Here is a 27,819-nt window from a genome sequence, read left to right as displayed (position 1 = left end):
CAGGATGGATCCCATAATCAGTCTTGATGCTGTTTAATAATTTATTGCCCTGAACTCTCATTGGCTATCTTTGCAAAGAGCAAACATTTTGGCTAATCTTCCATCTGGCATACACACACTTCGAAAATATCCTGCTGTTTCTATCGCAATGTTGTATTCAGTTTATTCCTTGCCGTGAAGTATCTCAGACATTTGCTGACTCACTGCTGGGTGGCTGAGCCGAGAGATATCATAGTGGGTAGAGCCGGCAGAGACTTGCGGTTTGATCCTGCAGGAGATAGTTTTGTGTTTTACACATACCTGGAATTTGGCTTTACTTGGGCCTAGCTCAGAAAGCAATAGACACAAAATAAAACATCTCGCAGAGCAGTGAATTCCCTCATGTGGAGGGAGTGGATCTGAAAGTGGGATAACATGGAACTAGTGTGAATGGGTGAGCAATGGGCACCATGGACTTGATGGGCCGAAGGGCCTTTTTCCATTCTGCATTGGGGATCAAAAGAAAGCGCTGCCTCTAAAAAATAACTAGCAACATCAATGACCCACATCGCCCTGACCACGTTCTCATTTCACTCCTGCCATCAGGAAGAAGATGTAGGAGTCTGCTAACCGTGGCCTCCAGGTTCAGGAGCAGCTTCTTCCCAACCACAATCACCAAATAATCTGTGAACTATGAACTCTCTTGGTTGCACTAGGGACTTTGGCCTTTTGTTTTGCAGTAATATTATTACATTTTAATATATATATATTTTTTGTTTATTAATCTGTGAGTTTATGCAATCTGTGAGTACTGTGTTTACAGACCTGTTACTACGTTGCCGCAAGTAAGAATTTCATTGTTCCGTTTTGGTACATTGAAGAAGGGTCTAGACCTGAAATGTCACTCGTTCATTTTCTCCAAAGATGCTGCCTGACCCATTGAGTTACTCCAACATTTTGTGTCTATCTTTGGTATATACCAGCATCTCCAGTTCCTTTCTACATTGACAATTAAACACTCTTGACTTGATTCTTCGCCCTTCATGTTAAAGTGCAGTTCGCAGGTTGCTGATATTTAAGTGAAGCGAATAGGTTATTCTCTTTCTCTGTGTATGCAGTATTTATTTTTTGTAAGACTGCTCAGTGATAAGTTAGAGCGGCACGGTGGCACTGCAGTAGAGTAGCTGCCCGACAGGGCTTACAGCGCCAGATACCCGGGTTCAATCCAAATTATGGGTGCTGTCTGTACGGAGTTTGTACGTTCACACCATAACTGCGTGGGTTTTCTCCAAAATCTTCAGTTTCATTCCACACTACAAAGACGTACAGGTCTGTAGGTTGTTTGGCTTGGTATAAAAGTCAATTGTCACTAGTGTGTGTAGGGGAGTGTTAATATGCAGCGATTGCTGGTCAGCATGCATTCGGTGGGCCGGAGGGCCTGTTTCCGTGCTGTATCTCTCAACTAAACTAAAATAAACTAAACTAAACTAAGGTAAACTAAACAAAACTAAACTAAACTAAACCAAACCAATTGACAAAAAACATGGATTTGATCTTGTCTACTTCCAGTCCCTTCCATGGTTGTTCCCCTCCCCCACTCTTCTCTGTGCTTTGTACCATGGCACAATACTAATTCAGTGCAACAGGAAGAGCTGTCATTGAGAATTCCCCAGTGGTCATTGGTTGGTGCCAGTAATGTCATTATCGACAGTCATTACGGAGTGTTTTTGTCTCTTTCTTCATGTGAGTAGCACAGTTTTCCCACATGCATTTAGTCTGATGGAAATAACATAACTGGATATGGACCAGTTAGATGTACACAGCAAAATCAGGACAACTCACTTTGTCTCCGTCCTACCCTAAGTCAAACGCAAGGCCGTAATTGTTTTGTTTTTCACCTTGTGCTCTCTGCTTTAATCACCGATTTAAATTTGGAAACATTTTTGCCCTGTCATTTGTTCGGTCTCTCCTGAAAATTTGGAGAGCAGTCCTTTACTCAAAACATCAGTACTGAAGGGCACAAAGTGCCGGGGTAACTCAGTGAGTCAGGCAGCTTGTCTGGAGAATATGGATAGGTGACGTTTAGGGTTGAAACCCTTCTTCAGACTGATGGACACCAAGTGCTGGATAAACTCTGCGAGTCAAGTAGTATTTCTGGAGATAGCCACAAAATGCCAGAGTAATTAATCACTGAGTTACTCCAGCCTTTTGTGTCTCTTATCAGTTTAAACGAGCATCTGCAGGTCCTTCCTACACAGTATCTCTGGAGAACATGGATAGGTAACATTTAGGGACGTGACCCTTCTTCAAACGGATCAGTTATGAAGAAGAGTCCCGTACCAAAACATCATCTATCCATCATCTATCCATGTTCTCCAGAGATTGTCGCCAGACCGGTTGAGTTTCTCCAGCACTTTATGTCCTTCGTAAATCAGCATCTGCTGTTCCTTGTTTCTACATCAAAACTGGGCAGCGTGGTGGCACAGTGGTAGAGTTGCTGCCTTGCAATGCCAGAGACCCAGGTTTAATCCTGTCTCTACAGAGTTTGTATGTTCTCCCCTTGACCATGTGGACTTTCCCTGGGTGCTCCTATTTCCACCCACACTCCAAAGACATACAGGTTTTTAGGTTAATTGATTTCGGTAAAAATTGTAAAGTTCCTAATGTATAATGTGTGTTAGTGTGAGGGGGATTTCTGGTCGGCATGGACTCGGTGTGCTGAAGGATCTGTTTCTGCACCGGATCTCTCTACAGCGAAATGCTATACTTACTTAAACTGATATAAATGTCCAAACACTTTGAACAAATATCCATGCCTTCTTCCAATACTCCAATCAGCTTCTAATCCAGATTGGTAACTAGAGCTGGAGCTGTACAGTGTGAAACAGGGCCTTCAGCCCACCTTGTCCATGTTGACAGGTTGCATACATCTAAATACATTTTAGATTGCATAGAAACATAGTGTTTCTTACCCAGAGTGGGGGAATCGAGATCCAGAGGACATAGGTTTAAGGTTAAGGGGAAAAGATTTAATAGGAACCTGAGGGGTAATGTTTTTACACAGCAGGTGGTGACGTATGGAACGAGCTGCCAGAGGGAGTAGTGGAGGCAGGTGCTATCGCAACATTTAAGAAACATTTAGACAGATGCATGGATAAGACATGTTTAGAGGGATATTTAGAGGGCCAAACACTGGCAGATCGGACATGTTGGATGGTGTGGGCAAGTTAGGCTGAAGGGCCTAATTACATGCTGTAATACTATGATTCTATGAATGCCTGAAAACATCTTGAAAAAGTTTTAACGTGTTTTGGTAAAAACAATTCCAATATATGCAGTGCACTTATTGCATTTCCTTTTGCTAGGCTATCTGTTACTAGTTGCTAGTGAAGAACTCTATCAGGTTTGTCAAGTGTATCCTTGCTTTCTGAAATCAGTGTTGGCGACCTAATTATTTTCACTTCATTGAATAATGGAATGACATAGTACATTTTGACCATCAATCCTATTCCAGCTCGATTGGTGTGTTCAATTAATCCTACTTCACTGCTCTTCCCCACAGTCCTTTTCCCAATCTGTTTCCTCGGGCTACTGACTTTTCTGCCACTTGAAATAGTTTTTCTTTATTTGCTCTATTAAACTCCTCATGTGTTTACTTTATCTGTATACCATAAGACGATAAGACATAGGAGCAGAATTAGGTCATTTAGCTATCGAGCCTGTTCCACTATTCCATCATGGCTGATCTATTTTTCTCTTTCAACCCCGTTCTACTGCATTCTCCCTGTAACCTCGACACCTTTACTAATCAAGAAACTGTAAATATCCGCTTTAAAAATACCCATTGCAATGTGTGACAATGAATTCCACAGATTCACCACCTTCTGGCTGAAGAAATTCCACCTCATCTCCGTTCTACAAACCTGCATGTCTTTGGATTGTGGAAGGAAAATGGAGCACCAAGAGAAAACCCACACAGCCACAGAGAGAACGTAGGAACTCTGCACTGACAGCACCCATTGTCAAGATTGAACTCGTGTCTCTGGCACTATGAGGCAGCAACTCTACCGCTGCACCACTGAGCCCCCATTGATAAATAATTAAATAGACTAAATAGACACAAAATGCTGGAGTCTCAGCTGGTCAGGCAGCATCTCTGGAAGAAAGGAATTGGTGACATCCCTTTTCTCCAGAGATTGGTGACATCCCTTTTCTGCCTGACCCTTTGAGTTACTCCAGCACTTTGTGTCATCTTCGATGTAAACCAGCATCTGCAGTTCCATTCTCCACATAATAGTTTATATAATTATCCATTTGAGACTAAGATGAGGAGAAGGTTCTTCTTTTTGATGGTCACAAATCTTTAGAGTTCTTTCCCACATAGGAACTATAAAGGTTGACTTAATACACAATCAAGATTGAGGTAGAAAGTTAGGCTTCAAGGGAATCAGAGTTATGGGGATAGGCAGGAAACAGGAGTTAAGGCCAAAATCAGATTAAGCATGATCTTATTGAAAGGAGAACCGGACTCAAGGGATTGCATGGAATACTCCTGCTTCAATTTATTTTGCTTTTTATGTTCCTGTGTTGCCACTTATCTGGAAAGGAACATTTTATCTTTCCACAGCCAATATCAGTATCAATCTTTGTCAAAGATCAACTGGATGAAAATGGCTTCGCTTTACTCAAACTATATGTTTTAAGGTTCAAACGTGGTACCGGAGATACACTGTGAGATGTATTCCTTTCTTTACTATTAATATCAGCAGTTGGATTTTTTTCCATCATTATCAGTTCTTAGCACCTAAGTTAGCATTAACATTTGCAAAACACTTTGTTTCCTCACACTAATATTTACAAATATACCACCAGGGGGGTGCCGCATGATGGCAGCCTTGCCAACAATCTGTCTGTCTTTTCGTCTTTTTTTTGTTATTTATTGTGTGTTTTAAACATTTATGTTAATATCTCTGATTTGTTTTATGTGGGGAGTGGGAGAGGGGGGTCAGGGGAAACTTTTTTTCAATCTCTTACCTTGCCAGAGATACGATTGTTTTCCAGTTCGTATCTCCGGTCGCTCTGCGGCCTAACATCGTGGAGTTGGAGGACTTGCTCGGGACTGACTTTGAGCCCCACCGCGGGGAAATGGACTTACCATCGGAGCCAACTCCTTGCCCGGGATCAACGCTCCATCCGTGGCCTACGGATTTCACTATCGTGGAACTCGCAGTCGGGAAGCTCCAAATGACGCAAACGGTTCAACCAGCCCCGACCCGGGGTCAGATCGCCCGACGCGGGGGAGCTGAGGTTCCGCACTGGTGCAGGAGCTTGATCTCCCCGGCGCAGAGGGCTCGACCACCGGCTATGAGATCCAAGATCGCCCCGTCAACGGAAGGCTCGAGGCCCCCCACCTCGGGAGAACAAAGAAGGGAAGAGATGTAATTTTTTCTGCATTCCATCACAGTGAGGAATGTGGAGGAGTCACTGTGGTGGATGTTCATGTTAAAATGTATTTTGTGTGTTTTGTTGATTTTTATTGGTAATGATTGTTTGGCAAATCAAATTCCTCATATGTTGCAAAACATACTTGGTTAATAAAGTATGATTATGACTATGATGATTATGAAATATGCAAAAGAAACTAATAAAATAAGACACAAAGTGTTGGAGTAATTCAACAGGTCAAGCATCTTCTCTGGAGAACATCGACAGGTGATGCTAAGTTATTCCACCACTTTGTATCTTATTTTGTAAACCAGCATCTGCAATTTCCTTCATCCCTTTGATAATGGGCTCCACCCTTTCTTGGTCATCTATTGCTGGCCCTAATTTGCTCTGGCCTTTTCCTACTTCTAGTTCCAACTCCCGCCCCTACTTTGAATCTGAAGAAGGGTTCCAACCGAAAATATCACCCATCCTTTATCTCCAGAGATGCTGAGTGATCCATTAAGTTACTCCAGCACTTTGTGTCTATCTGCAATTTCTTGGGTCTACTAACAAATAAAATGTAGCTTGTAAGGTGCATTCTGATATATTATTCATATTTGTGCTTACAGAGTATAAGTAGGTCACTGGATCAACTAGTTGTATTCATTGGTCCACTCACAACTCCTGTTCAGTACAGTATGTTTGAGAGTATACTGAGATCATTCCACCAGGTGGCGCTTCAATGGCAGCCTCGCTTACAGTCAGTCTGTCTTTTTCGTATTTTTTTTGTTATTTTTAGTGCTTAATAAGTTTGTGTTAATGTTCTCCGGTTTGTTTTATGTGGGGGGTGGGGGAGGGGGTCGGGGGGGAAACTTTATTTCTTACCTTTCCAGAGATGTGATCGTTTTCCAGATCATATCTCCGGTTATCCCTCTCGTGAAGCTTACTGTTAAGTGGCTGTCGTGTTGAAATATCTTCCCGAGTCTTCACGAGCTTACCGCATTTCCCGAGTACCTGCCGTTAGCTGTACGAGCCGCTAAGAGACATCCCGAGCTCCGACATACCACAAGTTTGAGAGCTCTTGAATTACCCCGTACAGTGGGACAGCCCCTTAAGTGTACCGGCTGATTGCTGATCGGCGCAGATTCAGTGGGCCCAGGGGCCTGCTTCCATGCTGTATCTTTAAAGTAAACTAAAGAGATACAATGTGGGAACAGGCCCTTCAGCCCACGGAGTTAGTGCAGACCATTAACAAACAAACACATTAATCTCAATTTAAAAAATAATCTCTCCACTAATGAGATCATCTATATAATTAAAAGTCTCAGCTTTACCACTTCTGACTGCACTGTATATTGATTTTAGAAAAAAATACCACCATATATTGCTATAATTTTTGATATCTTACTCACAGTCCTCCTCCGCTGATCAGGCCCCGAGGATTTTTCCCATCGATGAAAAATAAAAGAGTTATGAGTGTTTAAAAAAAAAGTTGAGATCCTCTCGCCTGTCAATCACCACGATGAAGGTAATGCCCCTTCCGGGGGTGGGGGGGCAGGACTATAAAACCCCGGATGCCTGAATATGACTCAGTCACTCTGCAAGATCCTGAGGGAGAGGCCACGACTCTCATTCTCAGCTGGGAATCAACGGAACTGTGATGTACTTGTATAAATGATTTGTTAGCCATTAATGAAAATGAAATGAGTTGTTTGGCCTGCTGCCCTGCCTGTGCTTGAAACTGCATTGCTTTATTAGATCCGACTGTGTTTGATTCAAAAGTCCCGCTCATTTTGTGACTTCCGCTTAGTGGACAGGTCGCGCTGATTGTGTAATTTCCAGTGAGTGCAGAGGTCACGCAGATTGCCGAAGTGCTGCTGACTGCGGAGGCCCCAAAGTGGAGAGCCGTGTGAATAAATTCAAGGGAGTTTACTTCCATATATATGGTGTGTGGGTCAGTGTGTGTGAGTGTAGGTGTTTCTAAGTGTGACCCCCTTCCACTTCAGAGGACCATACTGAAAACCAACAATGACCAGTGACGAGTGTTTACAGCTGAAATGATCACGTGATAAAATGATGTAATGTCTGCATTTTTTTCTCACTAAAAAATGCCTCCCAGGTTTTTTTTTTTTAAATCATTCTGAACCATGCAAACAAGGAAGGATCTAGTTTGGAGGATATTAGTAAAAATACAACTACTGCTGTTTGCAGTAGCCCTTTTGCTTCTGCGGCCTTTTTAAGTGAGGCAGAAGGGGAAGAGCAAGGGTGAAGAGGAAGCACAAGAAGGGGTCACAATGGGTGAACGGAGATGATGTGATGGACTGTCCGAGTACACCAGATGACTGAAAGAGAGTGGCGCTGGGCTTTGACAAAAGATGGAACTTTATGCACCCCTGTGGGGCAGTGGAAGGCAAGCATGCCATTCTTGCCCCTGTCCCTGTACCCCTCATTTTCCTTTTGTACAGGATGGCATTCTGCTGGAACCATTCCTCAAGGTCCCCCTCCTGCTGCGTGGTGAAGGTGTAGGGCATAACCTTCCTCCAGCCCTCCCTCACCACCAATGGGGCATCTGCCTTGGATGCTGTGTCAGACACAGGAGAAAGGGCCGCTTTGCTGCCTTCAAATGAGGCAGTGAAGGATGGGGTAGTGTTGGGGACATATACTACCCACCCTGGTCTCATCCTCCAGGGGTCCCTCATGCAGGGCTACCTCCTCCTGCACTATCATCTCCCGTGGCATCACCTCCTGCCACTCCTCCTCTTGGGTGGGCAACTTTTTTTTAGGGTTGTGCCCTCCCACTGCGCTGCTGCTTTTTTGGTACCATCTCTAAAACACAAGTCTCCTCTCCAAAAAACTATCCAGCTATGAATGAACATGCCGAGTGAAAGAGGTGACATTCTGCTGTTTAAATTACCTTTATTTTCTACTGACCTTTATTTCACCCCGGAGCTATTACCTTCGACTACCTTTGACCACCTACGACTTGCATCACGACCTACTACAACCGGCTTCAACTAGACCTGCGGCTAAAAAAATATTGATTTTTCCCACGGCGACCTATTGTTAGTCACGGTAAATTTTTAACATTTTGAAAAATACGCCGCGACCTAGCTGAAGCCTCGACTACACGGAGACCACTCTCGACCATGAAGGAGAGTGACGAAGACCCCCTACAACCTTGTGGCGACCTTGCCGCGACTATGGGTCACGGGCAAACTCGCCAGAGCTTGCGGTGGAGGTCGCCTAAGTGGGACAGGGGCTTTACTCCAGCACTTGGTGTCCAATCAGTCTGAAGAAGAGCCACGACCCTAAACGTCACCTATCCATGTTTTTCAGAGATGCTGCTTGACCTGTTCAGTTACTCCAACACTTCTTTGTCTTTATAGGAAACCGGCATCTGCAGTTCCTTGTTTCTACCTGTTGTACTTGAGTTTGACTTGACTGTATTTCTGTACAGTATTACCTGATTGATTGGATAGTATGCAAAACAAAACTGCTCACAGTACTTTGATACTCATGCCAAAAATAAACTTAAACCATGACCTAAACCTAAACCTATCTCAGATAGTTCCAAACTCCATTCTCACAGGCACCATCATTCATCAGACAATTGTACACTTTGTGTTTTTTTAAATAATTGATACACTTTCCTCAAACAGAGATGGTAGAAAATGTGAAAACTTAATGGGCCGCTGAACAAAGGTCCTCTTCCCTACAAATCTCTTTGTAAAAATCTGCTTATTGTCTTTTTTTTTTTAAAGTGCCCTTCAATTATTCCACTCTATTGCATTGGAGTGGAGCCTAAATTTCTGCAGTATCCATTGTCATTTTTGTAAAGGCAAATTGAGAGGCTCAATTATAGATTCCCGTTGCTGTCAAGAGTATGTATTAATAAGATTTGGGCCATGGACCAAAATGAAATGTTACACATATTAGAGCCTCATTAATTTCTCCTGGATGTGAACTTCCAAAATTGTTGCCTTAGTTCCAAAAATACTACTTATGCGATAGTGTTTTTGTATTTCTGGGACAGAAAAACAAATCTGAATATGATGCATTCACAGTGGCACAGTGGCAGAGTTGCTGTCTTCCAGCACCAGAGACCCAAGTTTGAACCTGACTACGGGTGTGTCTGTACAGAGTTTGTATATTCTTCCTGTGACCACATTGGTATTCACCAGGTGTTCCAGTTTCCTCCAAAAGCATCCCAAAGATGTCCAGGTTTGGAGGTTAATTGGCTTTTGTATATTGTATGCAGTGTGTAGGATAGTACTAGTATATGGATAAGTGCTGGTCAGCATGAACACGATGGGACGAAGGGCCTGTTTCCTCGCTGTATTGCTCACCATGAATTGTCTCTGGGAGTCCGGTTTCCTCCCACACTCCAAAGGCTTACAGGTTAATTGGCTTTGGTAAAATTGTATAATGTCCTTAGTGTGAAGGATAGAACGGGGTGATTGCTGGTCGGCGCGCAGTCCGTGGACCGAAGGGCCTATTTACGCATTGCATCGCTAAAGTCTAAAGTATAAAGTCTAAAGTCATGTCCTAACAAAAAAGATGCATTCATTTAACAGCAATAATTTGAAAAGACATGATGACAATTTAATACATGAAGGGCCATTGAGTCCTTGCAAAATGTCTTTGTTATTTTCAAGTTGTGAATGTTCATCCATTAAGATGGCATTACGGCATTAAAATACTGAGGTAATAAATACTTGTGTGCTGATATTACAAAGCTTCATTTTGTTGTTTGAAAATGGTAGAGATGGGACACTGAGCTTTAAGAGCCTCTTGTGTCCTGAAGTTATTGGAAATGTAATTGATGAATGGATTTAATGAATTTTAACCCTCCTAAGTTGCATTATCCCTATTGTACTGTTCAGGGAAAAAAAACTCTAATGATAGATTCTTGTGTGTTAAGAAAGTCTAACAACATTACAGGCTTGCAAGCGATCAATGAAGGAAATAAGGTCTGTGAAAATGAAAGGATGCAAAGTTGCCACATCCATTGTGAGTGCAAAGGGCCAAGGAAACTAGTTCTGAATGTGGGGAGAATTAAATGGAACTAATGAGAGATTATTGTGAATGGGTGCTTGATGAACCATACGGACTTGATGGGCAAAAGGGCCTGTTTCTGTGCTTTAGACTTGGAGATACAGCGTGGACACAGGCTTTTCAGCCCACCGAGTCTGCGCCAACCAGCGGTCACCCCGTCCACTAGTACTATCCTACACATTGGGGATAGCAGGGAGGTCAGACTCCTGCTGAAGGCTCGCAATGCTGCTTTTAGATCTGGCAATGCTGAGGGATACAGCTCATCCAGGACCAATCTGAAAATGGGAATTAGGAATGCCAAACTCAATCACAAACGGCGGATTGAGGAGCATTTCCAAGACAACTCCGACCCCAGGCGCATGTGGCAAGGAATCAAATCCATTGCTGATTACCAGAAAGTTAACACCCCCCCCCCTTCTGGACGAGTTAAACCACTTCTATGCTCGCTTTGACCGGGACAACAAAACTCCAGCCACCAAAGTTGCTCCACCCCCGAATGAACAACCCCTCAGTCTCTCCACCTCTGCTGTACAAGATGCACTGAGCAAGGTGAATGAGCACAAAGCTGCCGGCCCCAGTGGCATCCCCGGGCGGGTGCTCAGGGCATGTGCTGGACAACTATCCCCAGTCCTCACTGACATTTTCAATCTCTCACTGGCCCAGGGTGTTGTCCCCACTTGCCTCAAGACATCAACCATCGTGCCAGTGCCCAAGCAAGCAGCCACAGGGAGTCTCAACAATTTCAGCCCAGTGGCCCTCACCCCTGTCATTGCTAAGCGCTTTGAGCGGCTGATCTTGGCTCACCTCAAAGCAAGCCTCCCTCCCCACACTGGACCCCCATCAGTTTGCCTACTGGACCAACAGGTCTACAGAGGACACCATATCGGCGGCCCTACACTCTGCCCTGACCCACATGGACTACAATAACACCTACATCAGGATGCTGTTCATTGATTTCAGCTCCACCTTTAACACTGTCATCCCCACCAGCTTGATCACCAAACTCAGCGGACTTGGCATCTACACCTCCCTCTGCAATTGGACACTAGATTTCCTCACCAACAGACCGCAGTCTGTTAGGGTCAACAACCTCACCTCCTCCACTATAACACTGAACACCGGCGTGCCTCAGGGCTGTGTCCTCAGCCCTCTCCTCTACTCCCTCTTCACCCATGATTGCATCCCTAAGAATGGCTCCAACGCCATCATTAAGTTTGCCGATGACACCACGGTAGTAGGACTGATCAGTGACAACGACGAGTCAGCTTACAGGGATGAGGTCCAGCACCTGACAACCTGGTGTGCCAACAATAATCTCGTCCTCAACTCCAAGAAGACGAAGGAAATTATTGTTGACTTCAGGAAGGTCAGAGGGGGCAGACATACCCCCATCCATATAAACGGGACTGAGGTGGAGCGCGTCTCCAACTACAAATTCCTCGTGATACATATCTCGGAGGATTTGTCCTGGTCCCTCAACACCTCCAAGCTGATCAAAAAGGCACAGCAACGCCTTTACTTCCTGAGGAGGCTCAAGAAAGCTCACCTGTCCCCCCAGATCCTGACCAACTTTTACCGCTGTACCATAGAGAGTATCCTGACCACCTGCTTCACGGTATGGTACAGCAGTTGCACTGTAGCGGACAGGAAGGCACTACAACAGGTGGTGAAAACCGTGCAGCACATCATCGGTGCCCCGCTCCCTGCCATGGATGCCCTCAACCGAAAACGGTGTCTGAGACGGGCCGGGAAGATCATTAAAGACGCCTCCCACCCCAACCATGGACTGTTTGCCCTCCTCCCATCAGGGAGGCGGTACAGGAGCCACAGGTCTCGTACCAGTAGGATGAGGAACAGCTTCTATAATAATACCATCACATTGCTGAACTCGGAGTCCCGCCGATAGACTTCTCCAGTCTCTCTGTCCACATTGTTCGATTATTGTTTGATTATTCTGTATTTTTATTTTTATTTCTATATTGCACTATACTATGGACTGACGCTAAACTGCATTTCGTTGTACCCATACTCGTATTTGTGCAATGACATTAAAGTTGAATTGAATTGAATTGAATTTACCATTTTTACCAAAGAAAATTCAGCTGCAAACCTACACATCTTTGTAGTGAGAGGAAACGGGAGCTCCAGGGGAAAACCCACACGGTCACAGGGAGACCGTATTGTACAAACTCCGTACAGAGAGCATCCATAGTCAGGATCCAACCCGGGTCTTTGGTGTGTGGGGCAGCAGCTCTACCAGCTGCACCACTATGCTGCGTTAAAAGATCATACAAGGGATACCAGCATATACCAGCATGGAGAATTTGTGCCATGGTCCAGGAACCCGCTCGGAAGGCCCGGCTCACCCGCCCAGAGTGGAAGGAGTCAGACAGAGGGTCGTTCTTTAGCCTACCTACACCTTACAACCATGGATGCTGGACAAAGGGCAGTTTTAAAGATGGCAGCGGACGGAGGAGAGTATCGGTGCCGCCAGGACAATGGGCCTCTAAGGTCAAGATAAGACTGATCTCTTAAGAATTTTGTAATCTTGTGGGCGTCAGAAACGTGGCAACTCTGTGTGTAGGAAGGAACTGCAGATCCTGGTTTACACTGAAGATAGACATAAAATGCTGGAATAACTCAACAGTTCAGGCAGCATCTCTGGAGAGAAGGAATTTTCTCTCCTGAGATGCTGCCTGTCCCGCTGAGTTATTCCAGCATTTTGTGGCAACTCTTTGTTTACTGTCTCAATTACTATTACACTACACTCTTTGCACTATTGTACTTATCTATGATTGTGCTGTAGTATGATGTTACTGGATTGTATGCAAAACAAAGATTTTCACAGTGCCTGGGTACATAGGTTAATGTGACAATAAAGTTCATCCTCATCATCATCATCATCATCATACATGACCTTAGACCTTTGAGTCACACAGCACACAGTCCATACAACCATCAAGTACTATTTTGTTTTACCTCACATTCCCATCAGCTTTCCCCATATTCCACCACTCACTTCAGCACCAGTGGTTCTTCAACCTGCAGTGGCCAATTGATCAACCCAACCTGCACATCTCCACAATTGTCTCAGAGGGAGCAAATGCAATCTCAATGCAGACAGGGCGGCACAGTGGTACAGGGTAGAGCTGCTGCCTCACAGCACCAGAGACCTGGGCTTGATCCTGACAACTGGAGGTGCTGTCTATGTGGAGTCTGTACGTTCTCCCTGTGACAGTGTGTGTTTTCTCCGGGTGCTTCGGTTTCGTTCCACATTCCAAAGACTTGCAAGTTTGTAGGTTAATTGGCTTCTGTAAATTGCCCTGAGTGGGTAGGTAGGATGCAAAGATAACATGGAATTAGTATATGGATGATCAATAGTTGGCATGGACCCGATGGGTCAAAGTGCCTGTTTTCACGGTGTATCTCTAAAAAAAACTGAAACGATGCCAGACAGTACTAGAGGTCATAATTTAAACAGCCAAAGGAACAAGGACATGAAGCGCTATATGCTTCTCTTTCCATGGATGCTGCCTGGCCCATTGTGTGAATCCAGCATTTTCTGTTTTGATTTAGGTTTTCAAGCATCAGCAATTTTTATTTTTATTTTAATTTCTGGTGTGGGATTCAACATGGTTAAGAATCCAAGGGCAGATTGCTTTACTGCCAGACAATCCCAGCAAGTTTGTGCTTTAAGCAGTGAATGTAGTGTCAAATTTGACCCAAGGAAATTTTCAGGAGGGTCAAGGCTTCTACATTTCTTTCATTTAGAGTTTTTGTTTAGAGATAGTATAGAAACAGATCCTTCAGCCTACCGAGTCTGTGCCGACCATCGATCACCCCATACAATAGTTCTAACCCACACACTGGGGACAATTTAAAGAAACCAATTAACCCTAATCGGTAAAAGTTAGAAGAATGGGGTTAAGAGAGAAAGATAGATCAACTATGATTGAATGGTGGAGTAGACTTGATGGGCCAAATGGTCTAATACTGCTCCTATCACATGAACTTATGAAAGCTGCACACCTTTGGGGTGTGGGAGGAAACGGGAGCACCTGGAGAAAACCCACGTAATCACAGGGAGAATGTACAAACTTCATACAGACAGCACCTGTAGTCAAGATCGAACCTGGGTCTCTGGCGTAAAAAAGCAGCAACTCTACCGCTGCACCACTGTGCTGTCCTTTAGGTACACATGTGGCAAAAGCTAGAGCCTGTTGGGATTTATGTGCATGAATACAGAATCAGTATTTTGTGGAAAATACTTAGTTTATATTTATATTTAGTGCATTGAGTTCCCTGAATTCAAGGAATGACCTCAAAAGATCTGAACTTCATGTGATTAAATTTCCAAACTTTGCTTTGAAATTTGTAGTGGAAAAATTGCAAATTTGAACTAAGTAGTATATTATTCCATTACTTCTGATAATACTCATCTTAGATTTATATTTTGAAATCTGTCCTTCCGGTCAATTTAATTAGGAATGTATACTTTGTAGCTAAATGTATTTCTAATTTATAGTACCCCAAACTGAATTAATACTTTGAAGAGAAAATGATCAAAAGATCACAAGGTAGAGCAGGAATAATAATGCTCTCCATGGCATTTTTATTATGTTATAAAAATCTGCTTTTGGAAATGTTCTCAGCGGTTAATTTTTTTCACAGGAAAATAAGATGCAGTTTCTTTGAAACAATCCTTCTCAGTTTTTGTGAAGAAAATGCCCACTACTCGGATTGAACAAAAAGACAAAAAGTGCAAGAGAAACTCAGTGGGTCAGGCAGCATCGCTGGAGTAATAGTGTGATAAAGTCAAACAGTGTAGAAACTGGCTCTTCGGCTAAACTTGCTCACACCAATCAACATGTCCCATCTACACTAGTCCCACCTATATATGATCACCCTTACTCCTCCTGCGCTCCATGGAATAGAGACTCAGCCTACTCAGCCTCTCCCTATAACTCAGACCCTATAGTCCTGGCAACATCTAAGTAAATCTTTTCTGAACCCTTTCAAGCTTGACAATATCTTTCCTATAACATGGTAATCAGAACTGAAAACAAAATTCTAAATGTGGCCTCACCAACATCTTATACAATTGCAACATGACCTCCCAACTTCTACACTCAATACTCTGACTGATGAAGGACAATGTGCCAAAAGCCGTTTTGACCACTTTATCTACCTGCAACTCGACCTTCATGGAATCATGCACCTGCACTTCTAGATCCCTCTGCTCTACAATACTCCCCTGAGACCTACCATTTACAGTGTAGGTCCTGCCCTTGTTAGACGTCCAAAAATGCAACACCTCACTGGTTATTTTTAAGGTGCAGATGGACAGATTCTTGATTAGTACTGGTGTCATGCTTTACAGGGAGAAGGCAGAAGAATGAGGTTGAGAAGGAAAGATACATCAGCCATGATTGAAATGCGGAATAGGCTTGATGAGCTGATTGGTCCGCTCCGAGAACTTATGATGTGTATAGTAGTCAGAGTGGGGCGCTATTCAGTGTCGGACAGAACACAAGCTATGTGATGCTGCTGCTTGCAAACCATTTCAATTCCCCTTCCCATTCCCACACACAGAGTAGGTACAGAAGATTACAATAGCCAAGTCTTCTAGTTTGGATCGCCTTGGGTCTCCCGTGCAATGTTATCCAGTTGGTTTTAAATTCTTGTTACTATGTCCCTGATGTGTGTTTCCATCTCCAGGTGTGGACTAACTCATATCTTGATTGTGGTTGAGAGAAGCGTCTCTGATGTTCTAATGTAATCTCATTATATGACATGCAATTCGAGGGAAAAATAAATTACTCTAATAAAACACAGCATGACTGGATACTCTCTTTCTCTTGCTACTGCAGCATCCTTCACAAGACTTTGAGAACATTTCAGAACATTTTCTTGGTGAGGCTATATAAAGATGGAGTAAACAGAAAGTGCAAGAAAATTCAGAAGATCGAGAGTCTAGTCAATAGTGTTTTATTGTAATATGTCCCAGACAGAACAATGACATTTTTACTTGCAGTAGCACAACAGAATATGTAAACATAGTACACTGTAAACAGTGTAATAAATGAGAAAAAAAGTTATATATATGTGTGTATGTAGACAGTATTTATAAACAGTGTTCAGACGGGAGGGCTGGTCCCCCAATGCAATATTACACCGCTCTACTAATTCTAACATTGGGGGTGGGGGGGGGTGGGCTTTCTGGAGCGCTTGTATGGGTGTTGTAGGCTGAAGGGACTGGTTTCCAGAGGGCTAGTATGGGCCAAATAGATTCTTGGGCTGTTGACTCAGTCACTCAAGCCTGGTATGCTGGCAGCTCACTCACTCAAGACTGGTGGACTGGCAGTTGACTCACGACTATTCCTTGAAATGCCACTTCAAAGAGGGTGCAAGGCCACCAAATTCAAATGCTGTTTCATAACACTTCTACGAGGGTGCAAAGCCACCAAATTCAAGTGCAGTTTCCTGCTACTTCAAGCACGGTGCAAGGCCACCAAATTTGAGTGCAGTTTCATACCATTTCAAGCAGGGTGCAAGGCCACCAAATTCAAATGCAGTTTCACACCATTTCAAGCATGGTGCAAGGCCACTAAAGACAGAGATTCATGACCTCTCCCTCCCCCTTCTTGTAGAGACTGAGCCACGCCCACACTTCCAGGTTTTATTGCGCTCCCACCAGAAGGGGCGTGGCCTTCATGGTGTGATTGACAGGAGAGAGAATCTCAACATTTTTTAAACACTAAGAAATCTTTTATTTTTCATCGATGGGAAAAATCCTCGGCACCTGATGAGCAGAGTGGGACTCTGAGTAAGATGACCAAAATTCACAGAGATACGTGGTAGCGTTTTTCCTAAAATCAATATAAAGCGCAAACAGGAAGTGATCAAGATTAGACTTTTAATTATATAGACGGCAAGGCAACTTTTTCATTTTCAAACCAACTTTTCAATTAGGCAAGGCAACCTTTGCATTCTGAAACCAACTTTTCAATTAGGCAAGGCAACTTTAGCATTCTCAAACCAAATTTTAAATTACGCAAGGCAACATTTGCATTCTCAAACCAACTTTTCAATTAGGCAAGGCATTCTCAAACCAACTTTTCAATTAGGCAAGGAAACTTTAGCATTCTCAAACCAACTTTTCAATTAGGCAAGGCAGCTCTAGCATTTTCAAACTAAAGGCAGCTTTTCCATTTTCAAACCACATTAAGGGCACTGACAGGTCATAAAATCACTCACAGTTTAGTAGCCATGTGTTCAGTGTTATTCCCAGCTCAGACTGAGAATCACCCCCCCCCCCCCCCCCCCCCCCCCCTTTAAAAGTCTATTATTTTTCATCGATGGGAAAAATCCTCTTGTCCTGACCAGCGGAGGGGGACTCTGAATAAAATCACAGCCATAAGTGGCAGTGTTTTTTCTAAAATCAATATACAGTGCAACAGGAAGTTCTCAAGATGAGACTTTTAGTAATATATATATATATATATATATATATATATATATATATATATATATATATATATACACACACACACACACACACACACACACATATATATATATATATATATGCTGAAGGGGCTGGTTTCCAGTGGGCTAGTATGGACATTGTGGTCCGAATGGAATCTTGGGCTGGCTGCTCAGTCACTCAGGCCTGGCAGGCAGGCAGCTCAGTAGCAGGCCTGACGGGCTGGCAGCTCAGAAACTGCCAGAAATGCTGCCGGAAACAGGTGACAGACTCTGTGAGAGAGAAGGGGGAGAGGGTGGACAATCAATTTTAGACATTTTCATATTGTTTTAGATCACAGCAATGAAGGAGGGAAGCCTAACCTTGCGTGGATCTCTGGTGAGCTAGTATGGATGTTGTGGGCTGAAGGGACTGGTTTCCAGAGGTCTTGTATGGTCATTGTAGACTGAATGGATTCTTGGATGCAGTTCAGTGAGTCAATGCTGGTGAGCTGGCAGTTCACTCAGTCATGGCTAGTGGGCTGGCACTTCAGTCACTTACAGCTGGTGGGCCGGCAGTTCACTTATTCATGGCTGGTGGGCTGGTGGGCTGGTGGGCTGGTGCCCCCCCCCCCCCCCCCCCCCCCCCCCCCCCCCCCCCACTCTGCTCCTTGCCATTCCCCCTCCCCCGGTGCATTCTTGGCCGAGAAGGGGCAAATGGCTTACTCCTGCACCTATTTTCTATGTTTCTATTAAGTCCATCTCCCCTCAACCTCCCCCCCATGCACTCTTAAGGTCTCTCCGACAGCGCTGCCATTCCTGCCTATTAGGTACCCATTGTGATGAAGAATATGCAGGCAAGGCAAGTAGAAAAAGAATGTATTAAAGTTTAAAATGTGAATGACTTAAAATATAACAACAATTTAAATATTAAATATGACTTATTAAGTTCAAGTCTTTCTTGTTGTGTCTATTATTGTGTTCTGCTGCTCACTGCCTCATGATGTCTGCTGGCCTGCACAGCATTTCAAGCGGAGTGCAGGCCAGTAAATCCAATTTCACAGCATTTCAGGCAAAGTGCAGGCCAGCAAATTCACACACACACGCACACACACACACACAAGCGCACAGACGCGCACACGCGCGCACACCCACACACGCCCACACTCACACGCACATGCACTCACACACACACACTCACACATACATGTACTCACACACACTCATTGACACTCACTCACACTCACACATACACACTCACACTACACACTCACACATACATAAACAGACAGACTCACACATGCACACACAGGCAGACTCACACATACACTCACATACACTCACTCACAAACATACACTCACTCTCACACACACACATACACTCGCACACACACACATTATATATGATATAACTAAAAGTCTTATCTTGATCACTTCCTGTCTGCGCTCTATAATGATTAAAAAAAAAAATGCTACCATATCTCGCTATGATTTTTGGCCATGTTACTCACAGTCCTACTTCACTGAGGCACCCCTGAGGATTTTTCCGATCAATTAAAAAAAAAAGTTAAAAAAATCTTGAGATCAGCTGATTGGTTCTCTTGCCTTTCAATCACCACGATGAAGTTAATGCACCTACCGGGGGGGGGGGGGGGGGAAGGATGGAGGGGGGAGGGGGGAGGGGGAGGATGGAGGGGGAGGGGGAGGGGGGAGGGGGGGGAGGGATGGGGGGGGGGGAGCAAGACTATAAAACCCCGGATACCTGGATGTGAATCATCACTCTGGAGGATCGTAAGGGAGAGTCCACAACTGTGATTCTAAGTTGTGAATCAACTGAACTGTGAGTCTGCAACGTTCTTGCAATAAATGATTTGTTAGCCCTTAATGACCATGCAACGAGTTGTTTGGCAATTTGGTGGCCTGTAATCTGCTTGAAATGCTATGAAATTGTGTGTGGTAGCCTGCACTCTGCTTTAAATGCAATGAAATTAAATGTGGTGACCTGCACTCAGCTTGAAATGCTATGCAATTGAATGGGGTGGCCTGCACGGTGCTTGAAATGCTATGAAATTGAATGTGGTGGTCTGCACTCTACTTGAAATGCTCTGAAATTGAATGTGGTGGCCTGCACTGTGCTTGAAATGATATGAAATTGAATGTGGTGGCCTGCACTCTGCTTGACATGCTATGAAATTGAATGTGGTGGCCTGTACTCGGCTTGAAATGCTATGAAATTGAATATGGTGGCCTGCACTCTGCTTGAAATGCTATGAAATTGAATGTGGTGGCCTGCACTCTACTTGAAATGCTCTGAAATTGAATGTGGTGGCCTGCACTTTGCTTGAAATGTGGTGAAATGAAATGTGGTGCTGCCAGCCCACCAGGCCTGAGTGACTGAGCTGCCAGCCCAAGGATCCATTTGGCCCTCAATGTCCATACTAGCCCTCAGGAAACCAGTCCCTTTGGCCCACAACACCCATACTAGCACTCCAGAACCCCCCCCCCCCCCCCCCTCATTAGCCATCAATATTGGAATTGTTGGAGAGATGGAATATTGCTTTGAGGGACCAGCCCTGCCGTGCGAACATGAGACCCAATGGATCCCACTTAGTTTAGTATATATATATACATATACATGAAACAAACAAACAATAATAGTGCAAAGAGACAAAACCAATGCCCACAAGTCTATGTAGTTTAGAGCTTATTTGTAGGTTGTAGTGTTTAATAGCCTAATGGCTGCAGGGAAGTAGCTGTTCCTGAACCTGGATGTTACAGTTTTCAGTCTCCTATATTTCTTCCCGATGGCATGAGAGAAACAAGTGTGCATTAATTAAGTAGCATCTGGTGAAAGAGAAGCTGGAGGTAAATCTCCCTGCTTCCCAGCCTCTCCCCATAACTTAGCCTGCAAGTCCTGGCAATAATCAACAAAAGTATTCTCCGCATCCTTCTCAGCTTATTGCCATCTTTCCTATAACAGTGTCACCAAAACTGAACATGATACCCCAAGTATGTTTTTAGTTTAAGTTGTAGAGATACAACGTGGAAACTGTTTGACTCCATGACGCTCTGACTCTACTTGTAACCTGCACTGTCAAACAGTACTTCGATGTCCTGTCTCATCCCAATGTTGACTTGGATCGATGACAATTCAGATGCCCAATGTATATTTACCCCAAGTTGTAGTTCCACGTTGGAAACTGAAGGAGATGCACAGAGAGATGATGCACTGGTATCAGTCATTTCACCGTTCAGAATATAAACTGTCCTATCTGACATTAACTCAGTGGTGGCACAGTGGTGCATTGTAGAGATGCTGCCTTATAACACCAGAGACCCTAATTCAATCCTGACTACGGGTGTTGCATGTACAGAGTTTGTGCGTTCTCCCCGTGACTGCATGGGTTTTCTCAGTGCGCTCCGGTTTCCTCCCACACTCCAAAGACATGCAAGTTTGTAGGTTAATTGGCTGTTATAAATTGTCTCTAGTGTGTATGATAGAACTAATGTGCGGGGCGAATGTCGATTGCCGTGGCCTCGGTGGGCTGAAGGGCCTGTTTCCACGCTCTATCTCCAAAACTAAAACCACTAAAACACAGCTACAGGAGATCAGCAAAGGTCATCTACTGTGTTCGTCCACGACAGGAATGGAGCCTTCCACTGATGATCTCCATGGGATTATCTACAAAGAGAATATTGACAGCATGATTTGCAGTAAGAGAGACTCTCAGTCAATTAACATAGTTGCTGCAGTGGCCCCATTGTTGGAGTTTACATACATAATTTACAATCTCTTCCTTTCCGTCAGGAGCACCAGTCAGTGAATTAGGTTGACTTTTACCTGGAAATAGACACAAAATGCTGGAGTAACTCAGCAGGTCAGGTGGCATCTCTGGAGAAATGCAATAGGTGATGTTTCAGGTCGAGACCTTTCTTCAGACTGAGAGTCAGAGGAGAGGAAATGAGAGATACGAAAAGGTACAAATAACAAATGAATGAAAGATATGAAAAAAACAAATCAACTCCTGTAAAGATACACAGAGGGGGAGCAGCGAGAGAGGGTGTTACAGAACTGCTGTCAGAGAGAGGAGGTCAACCTCTTCAAAGTAGGCATTCCTTGAGGATACTTAGCAGTGAAGCAGACAAAATGTGTAGGAAGGATCTGCAGATGCTGGTTTACACTGACAATAGACACAAAATGCTGGAGTACCTCAGCCAGTCAGGCAACATCTCCGGAGAAAAGAAATTGGTGACTTTTCGGGTTGAGACCATTCTTCAGACTCCAGGACTCAGGGAAGAGGGAAACACGCGATATGAAAAGGTACAAAGAACAAATTAATTAAAGGTATGCAAAAGGACAAGTCAAAGCCAGTAACGATGATCAAGGAAAAGTGAAGCCAACAATGGTCCATTGTTGGCTGTGGAGAAGATGATAATGACTAGGTGCGCTGCACTGGCAGCAGCCTCTGCCTACAGCCTGTCTGTCATTTCTATCTTTTTTTTTAATTTTCAGTTAGTCCAAAGTGTTTTGGGGGGGAATTTTAACTTTTCTATGTGGGGGAGGGGGGCAGGGTAAGGGGGAAACAGTTTCCCAGTCTCTTCCTGGTGGGGACGCGACTATTTCTTCGAGTTGCGTCCTCGCCCCCCACCTCGCGGCCTACCAGCTGGATCGGAGCGGCCTTTCCTGCCGGGGACCGGGTACCGGACCGGGGCTGCTACAGCGGCGGTACAGTGCTGGAGTCACCGCGGAGCGGGCGATGCCTACCTGGGTCGCCGTTTGGAGTTCTGAAGCGTTGGGCCGCTGCTCCAACATCGTGGAGCTCTGGTGCGGAGAGCTTCCAATGCGGGCGGCGCTGAACAACATCGTGGAGTCCTGGGGTGCCTTGCAGCGGGTCGCCAGCAGCAATATCCACCCGGTGACTCCGGTAGGAGGGGGCCGACTCTGTGTCCACGCTGCTGTATAAATACCGCAGCCCCGACGTCGGACTTGTATCACCCCCCAGCGAGCGGTCCTGGACATCGGGCCGCCCGTAGCTGCAACTGCGGAGGGCTTGGGGAGGCCCTGACCACGGGGAACAGTGGAGGAAGAGATTGACTTTGGTGCCTTCCCACACAGTGGGAAACTTTGATTCTGTTGTGTGGGGATGTTTTATGTCAAATTCTATAGTGTGTTGTGTTCTTTATTTTTTATTGTATGTCTGTATGGGAATTTCATTTCACTGTGCCATCTGGCACATGTGATAATTAAATCTATCTTGAATCTTGAATCTTGAATGAGTGATACAAACAGTAAAATTGAACAGGATGACAGTGAAACTAGTTCGACGACTAAGGCGGGGGAGGGACAGAAAGAGGGGATGCAAGGGTTACTTGAAATTAGAGAATCAATATCCATACCACTGGATTGTAAGATACCTAAGAGAAATATGAGGTGTTGTTCCTCCAATTTGCGCTTGGCTTAACTCTGACAGTGGAGGAGGCCCAGGACAAAAAGGTCAGTATGGGAAAGGGAAAGGGAGTTAAAGTGTTGGCAACCCAGAGATCGCATAGAGCAAGGCGGATTGAGCGAAGGTGTTCAGTGAAACGATCAGCGGGTCTGCGCTTGGTTTCGCTGATATATAGGAGCCCACACCGAGAACAGTGGATACAGTAGATGAGGTTGGAGGATGTGCAAGTGAACCTCTGCCTCACCTGAAAGGACAGTAGGGGTCCCATCACCAATTCCATTCTCCAGAGATGCTGCCTGACCCGCTGAGTTACACCAGCTTTTTGTGTCTATCTTCGGTGTAAATCAGCATCTGCAGTTCCTTCCTACTCATCCCATCCATCAAATTTACTCTTTCCTATCTTTCAAATATAATAGGGAATAATAAACCCAGAACATTTTACTTTCCTGTTGGCTGATAAGATATAATATTACAGATTAAGTAAAACAATTTTAAAAATGTATGTTATTTATTCATTTTCAAGAGAACTTTTTATTCAGGAACAGAATAAGCTATTAGCATCAACTTTCAGAGACTATACATATCTTCTGATTTCAGACTTTAATTAAATTTAATCAAAAACTATGCCGGTGACATGTAAAATTGGAAAACCTGCTTTTCTAATGGTTTCTAAAACACTACTTTGTAGCATTTTAAATGAATTTTTTATGCAATTATATATCTCCAGCAAATTGTTAGTGAAGGATCATAAAAAGGTCACTGTTATGTTTGATTATGGTTATTACATTGAGCAGGTTGAAAATTATGCAGGTGTGTGTCATTATCCTAATTAGAGAATTAAGCAAAATGTCCTCTTCAATGGTAAGAGGTGACAAGTGCAAGAGCAGAAAATCTTATAAAGGTTTAGTTTTATTTGTATATCGGAGGACGGGGAATGTAATGATTATTATTCTCAGCCAATTGCCTCACAAATGTTTGTAGTACGTGCTATTGAACCTTATTCACTTATTCTGTCTTCCTTTAAATCCTTGTTCATTAATGTTACCGTGGCCTGTTGGTGAAGAATTATGACTTCTTATCCTTCAGTAATGACTTGAGCTTTGTTAAATCCTCATCAGCTGATTTTTTTTTTTGTCGGAGTTGCTGGATTTCAATCACTAATGAGTGATTTGCATGTTTGCACCGACCAGCAATCACCCAATACACTAGCACTATCCTACACACTGGGGACAATTTACACTTTTTACCGAAGCCAATTAACCAACCAACCTGTATGTTTTTGGAGTGCGGAAGGAAACCAGAGCACCCAGAGAAAACACTTGCAGGTCATGGGGAGTACGTACAAAGTCCGTACAGACAGACCCCCGGGTCAGGATCAAGTCCGGGTCTCTGGCGCTGTAAGGCAGCAACTCTACCGCTGCACCCCCTTACATTGATTGATTGAAAGATAGGGCATGGAAACAGGCCCTTTGACTGACCTGCTCCACACTGATCATTAGTCACCCATCCGCACTATTCTATGTTATGCCACTTTCGCATCCACTCCTACACGTACTAGGGACAATTCTGCAGCGGATAATTAACCTACAAACCTGCACGTCTCTGCTAGCAATCAGATCACTGGGAGGAAAACCACACAGTCACTGGGAGAACGTGCAAACTCCACATGGACAACACCCAAGGTCAGATTAAGGGGACAATAAAATGGGATTAATGTAGGATGTGTATAAATGGGCTGTCAATGATTTGTACAGAATCAATGTGTCGAAGGGCCAACTTCCTTGTATTACCCCTCCATGACTCAATTAATCTTCCTGGGGAAAATTAAAATAACAAGCTCACACCATGAAGGATCAGGGGGAATCCCATTGAAACATACCCAATAATGAAAGCTTTAGTGGAGAGGATGTTTCCAGAATGGGTGTGTCTCGGACCAAATACAAGGACAGAATACAAGGATATACCTTTAGAATGGAGATGGGGAACAATTTCTTCAGCCAGAGGGTTGTGAATCTATGGAATTCATTGGCACAAATGGCTGTGGAGGCTCGGTCATTGGGTATTATTAAATTGCAGATTGATAGGGTCTTCATCAGTATGGACAAGGTGGTCAAAAAGTAGATATGGTGGTCAACAAGGTTTTTGGCACTGACCTTCATCAGTCAGAGTATTTTGTATGGAAGTTGGGAGGTCATGTTGCAGTTGTATAAGACGTTGGTGAGGCCGCATTTAGAATATTGTGTTCAGTTTTGGGCACCATGCTATAGGAAAGATATTGTCAAGCTTGAAAGGGTTCAGAAAAGATTTATAAGGATGTTGCCAGGACTAGAGGGTGTGAGCTATAGGGAGAGGTTGAGAAGGCTGAGACTCTATTCCATGGAGAGCAGGAGGAGGAAGGGTAATCTTATAGAGGTGTACAAAATCATGAGAGGAATAGATTGGGTAGATGCACAGAGTCTCTTGCCCAGAGTAGGGGAATCAAGGACCCGAGGACATAGGCTCAAGGTGAAGGTGAAGGGGAAAAGATTAATAGGAATCCAAGGGGTAACCTTTTCGCACAAAGGGTGGTGGGTGTATGGAACAAACTGCCAGAGGAGGTAATTGAGGCTGGGACTATCCTGTAATTTAAGAAACAGTAAGACAGGTACATGGATTTGCCTGATTTGGAGGGATCTAGACCAAGCGCAAGCAAATGGGCCTAGTGTGGCTGGGACTTTGTTGTGGGCAAGATGGGTCGAAGCATTACATAGACTATATTATTCAAAAACTAAAATAAATAAACTCTTCCCTAATGTCTCACCCATCTGTGATAAATGTCTGTGTCAAGAAGCTACCATAGCGCATTCTTTTGTTTTTTGTACAAAAATACAAAAATTCTGGAATGAAATATTTGACATCTTTACAAAATTAATTAAAATAAAACTGGTACCAAAACCAGAATGGATTATTTTAGGAATATCGGAAGGTAACCCTGAACTAAATGTGTTTCAGAAGAATTTACTCAATTACGGGCTAATAATGGGAAAAAAGCTCATACTTAAATTCTGGAAAAAATGCGCCTACACCAACAATAAAAATGTGGATATCAAATATGTTTGAAACACTACATCTGGAAGAGATGAGATTCCTCTTAGCAGGCAAAGCAGACCACTTCCAAAAGACGTGGTCTACATTTTTGGAACTATTACAAGCATAAGGTGCAATAGTAATTTAAATAAAAAAATAAGCAAATAAATAAACAAACAAATAAATAAATAAATAAATAAATAAATAAATAAATAGATAAATAAATAGATGGGTAGATAATAAATAGATAGATAAATAAATAAATAAATAAACGGATGAATAAATAAATAGATAAATAAATAAATAAATAAATAGATAGATAAACAAGTAAATAAATAGATAGATAAATAAATAAATAGATAGATGAGTAGATAGATGGCAACGGGGGTAAATAAATAAAAGGTACCAGGATCTGGCAACGGGGGGCAAAACAACAAAGACAGACTTGGTTGGTAGTCCCCTTTCTGCGGAGTTTAATGTTATAATAGAGCGATTGTTTCTCCTTTCTTTTTCCTTCTTTTCTAGGGTCTTCTTTCTTTCTTTACTTCCTTCTTTAACTTCTTTTCTAAGGGGCTTTCTTTTCTCAACACTCTCCTGCACCTTCACGACTTGCGCACTTTCTTTAATTTCTTTACTTCTATCTTTTTCTTAAAGCTCAAAAAATGAAGCGGTACAAAAAATGTATTAAGACATATGTGTTGTGTAGTATTGTAATTTACCGCACTTATAATAAAAATCAAATAAATAAATAAATAAAAAGATGGGCCGAAGCGCCTGTTTCCACATTGTATCACTCTATGACTCTATGACATCAACGGTATCCAGAAGAAAGCAGGAGAATGGGGTTGAAGAAAAAATATATCCGCCATGATCGATGGTGGAGCAGCCTAGATGGGTCGAATGGTCTTATAAATGTAAAAGACTAAACTATGTACAACCATTTTTTACCAGAAATATTGGGAGTATGATACATCTCACTCTCCATCTGAGGTTGTCAAAGATATTAATCGGCAATCAATTTAGTTTATTTAGTTTAGAGATATAGTGTGGAAACAGGCCATTCGACCCGCTCAGTCCACACCGACCATCGATTATCCATTCACTCTAGTTCTGTCCTACATGCTGGAGGCAAATTACAGCGGTCAATTAACCTACAAAACTTTGGAATGTGGGAGGAAAACTGAGCACCCAGAGAAATCCCACGCTGTCACGGTGCGAACGTGCAAACTCCACACAGGCAGCATCCAAGGTCAGGATCAAACCGGGGTCTCTGGTGTTGTGAGGCAGCCGCCCTACCGCTGCATCACTGTGCTGCCCTGTTTGTTTGACAGTTTTTCAAAAAATGGCTGAGTTAGGGTGACAAAGGTTGGCTGACAAAAGG

The sequence above is a fragment of the Leucoraja erinacea genome, chromosome 11 (genome assembly GCF_028641065.1).
Source record: "Leucoraja erinacea ecotype New England chromosome 11, Leri_hhj_1, whole genome shotgun sequence".
Lineage (NCBI taxonomy): Eukaryota > Metazoa > Chordata > Chondrichthyes > Rajiformes > Rajidae > Leucoraja > Leucoraja erinaceus.
Note: the sequence above shows the minus strand (reverse complement) of the source record.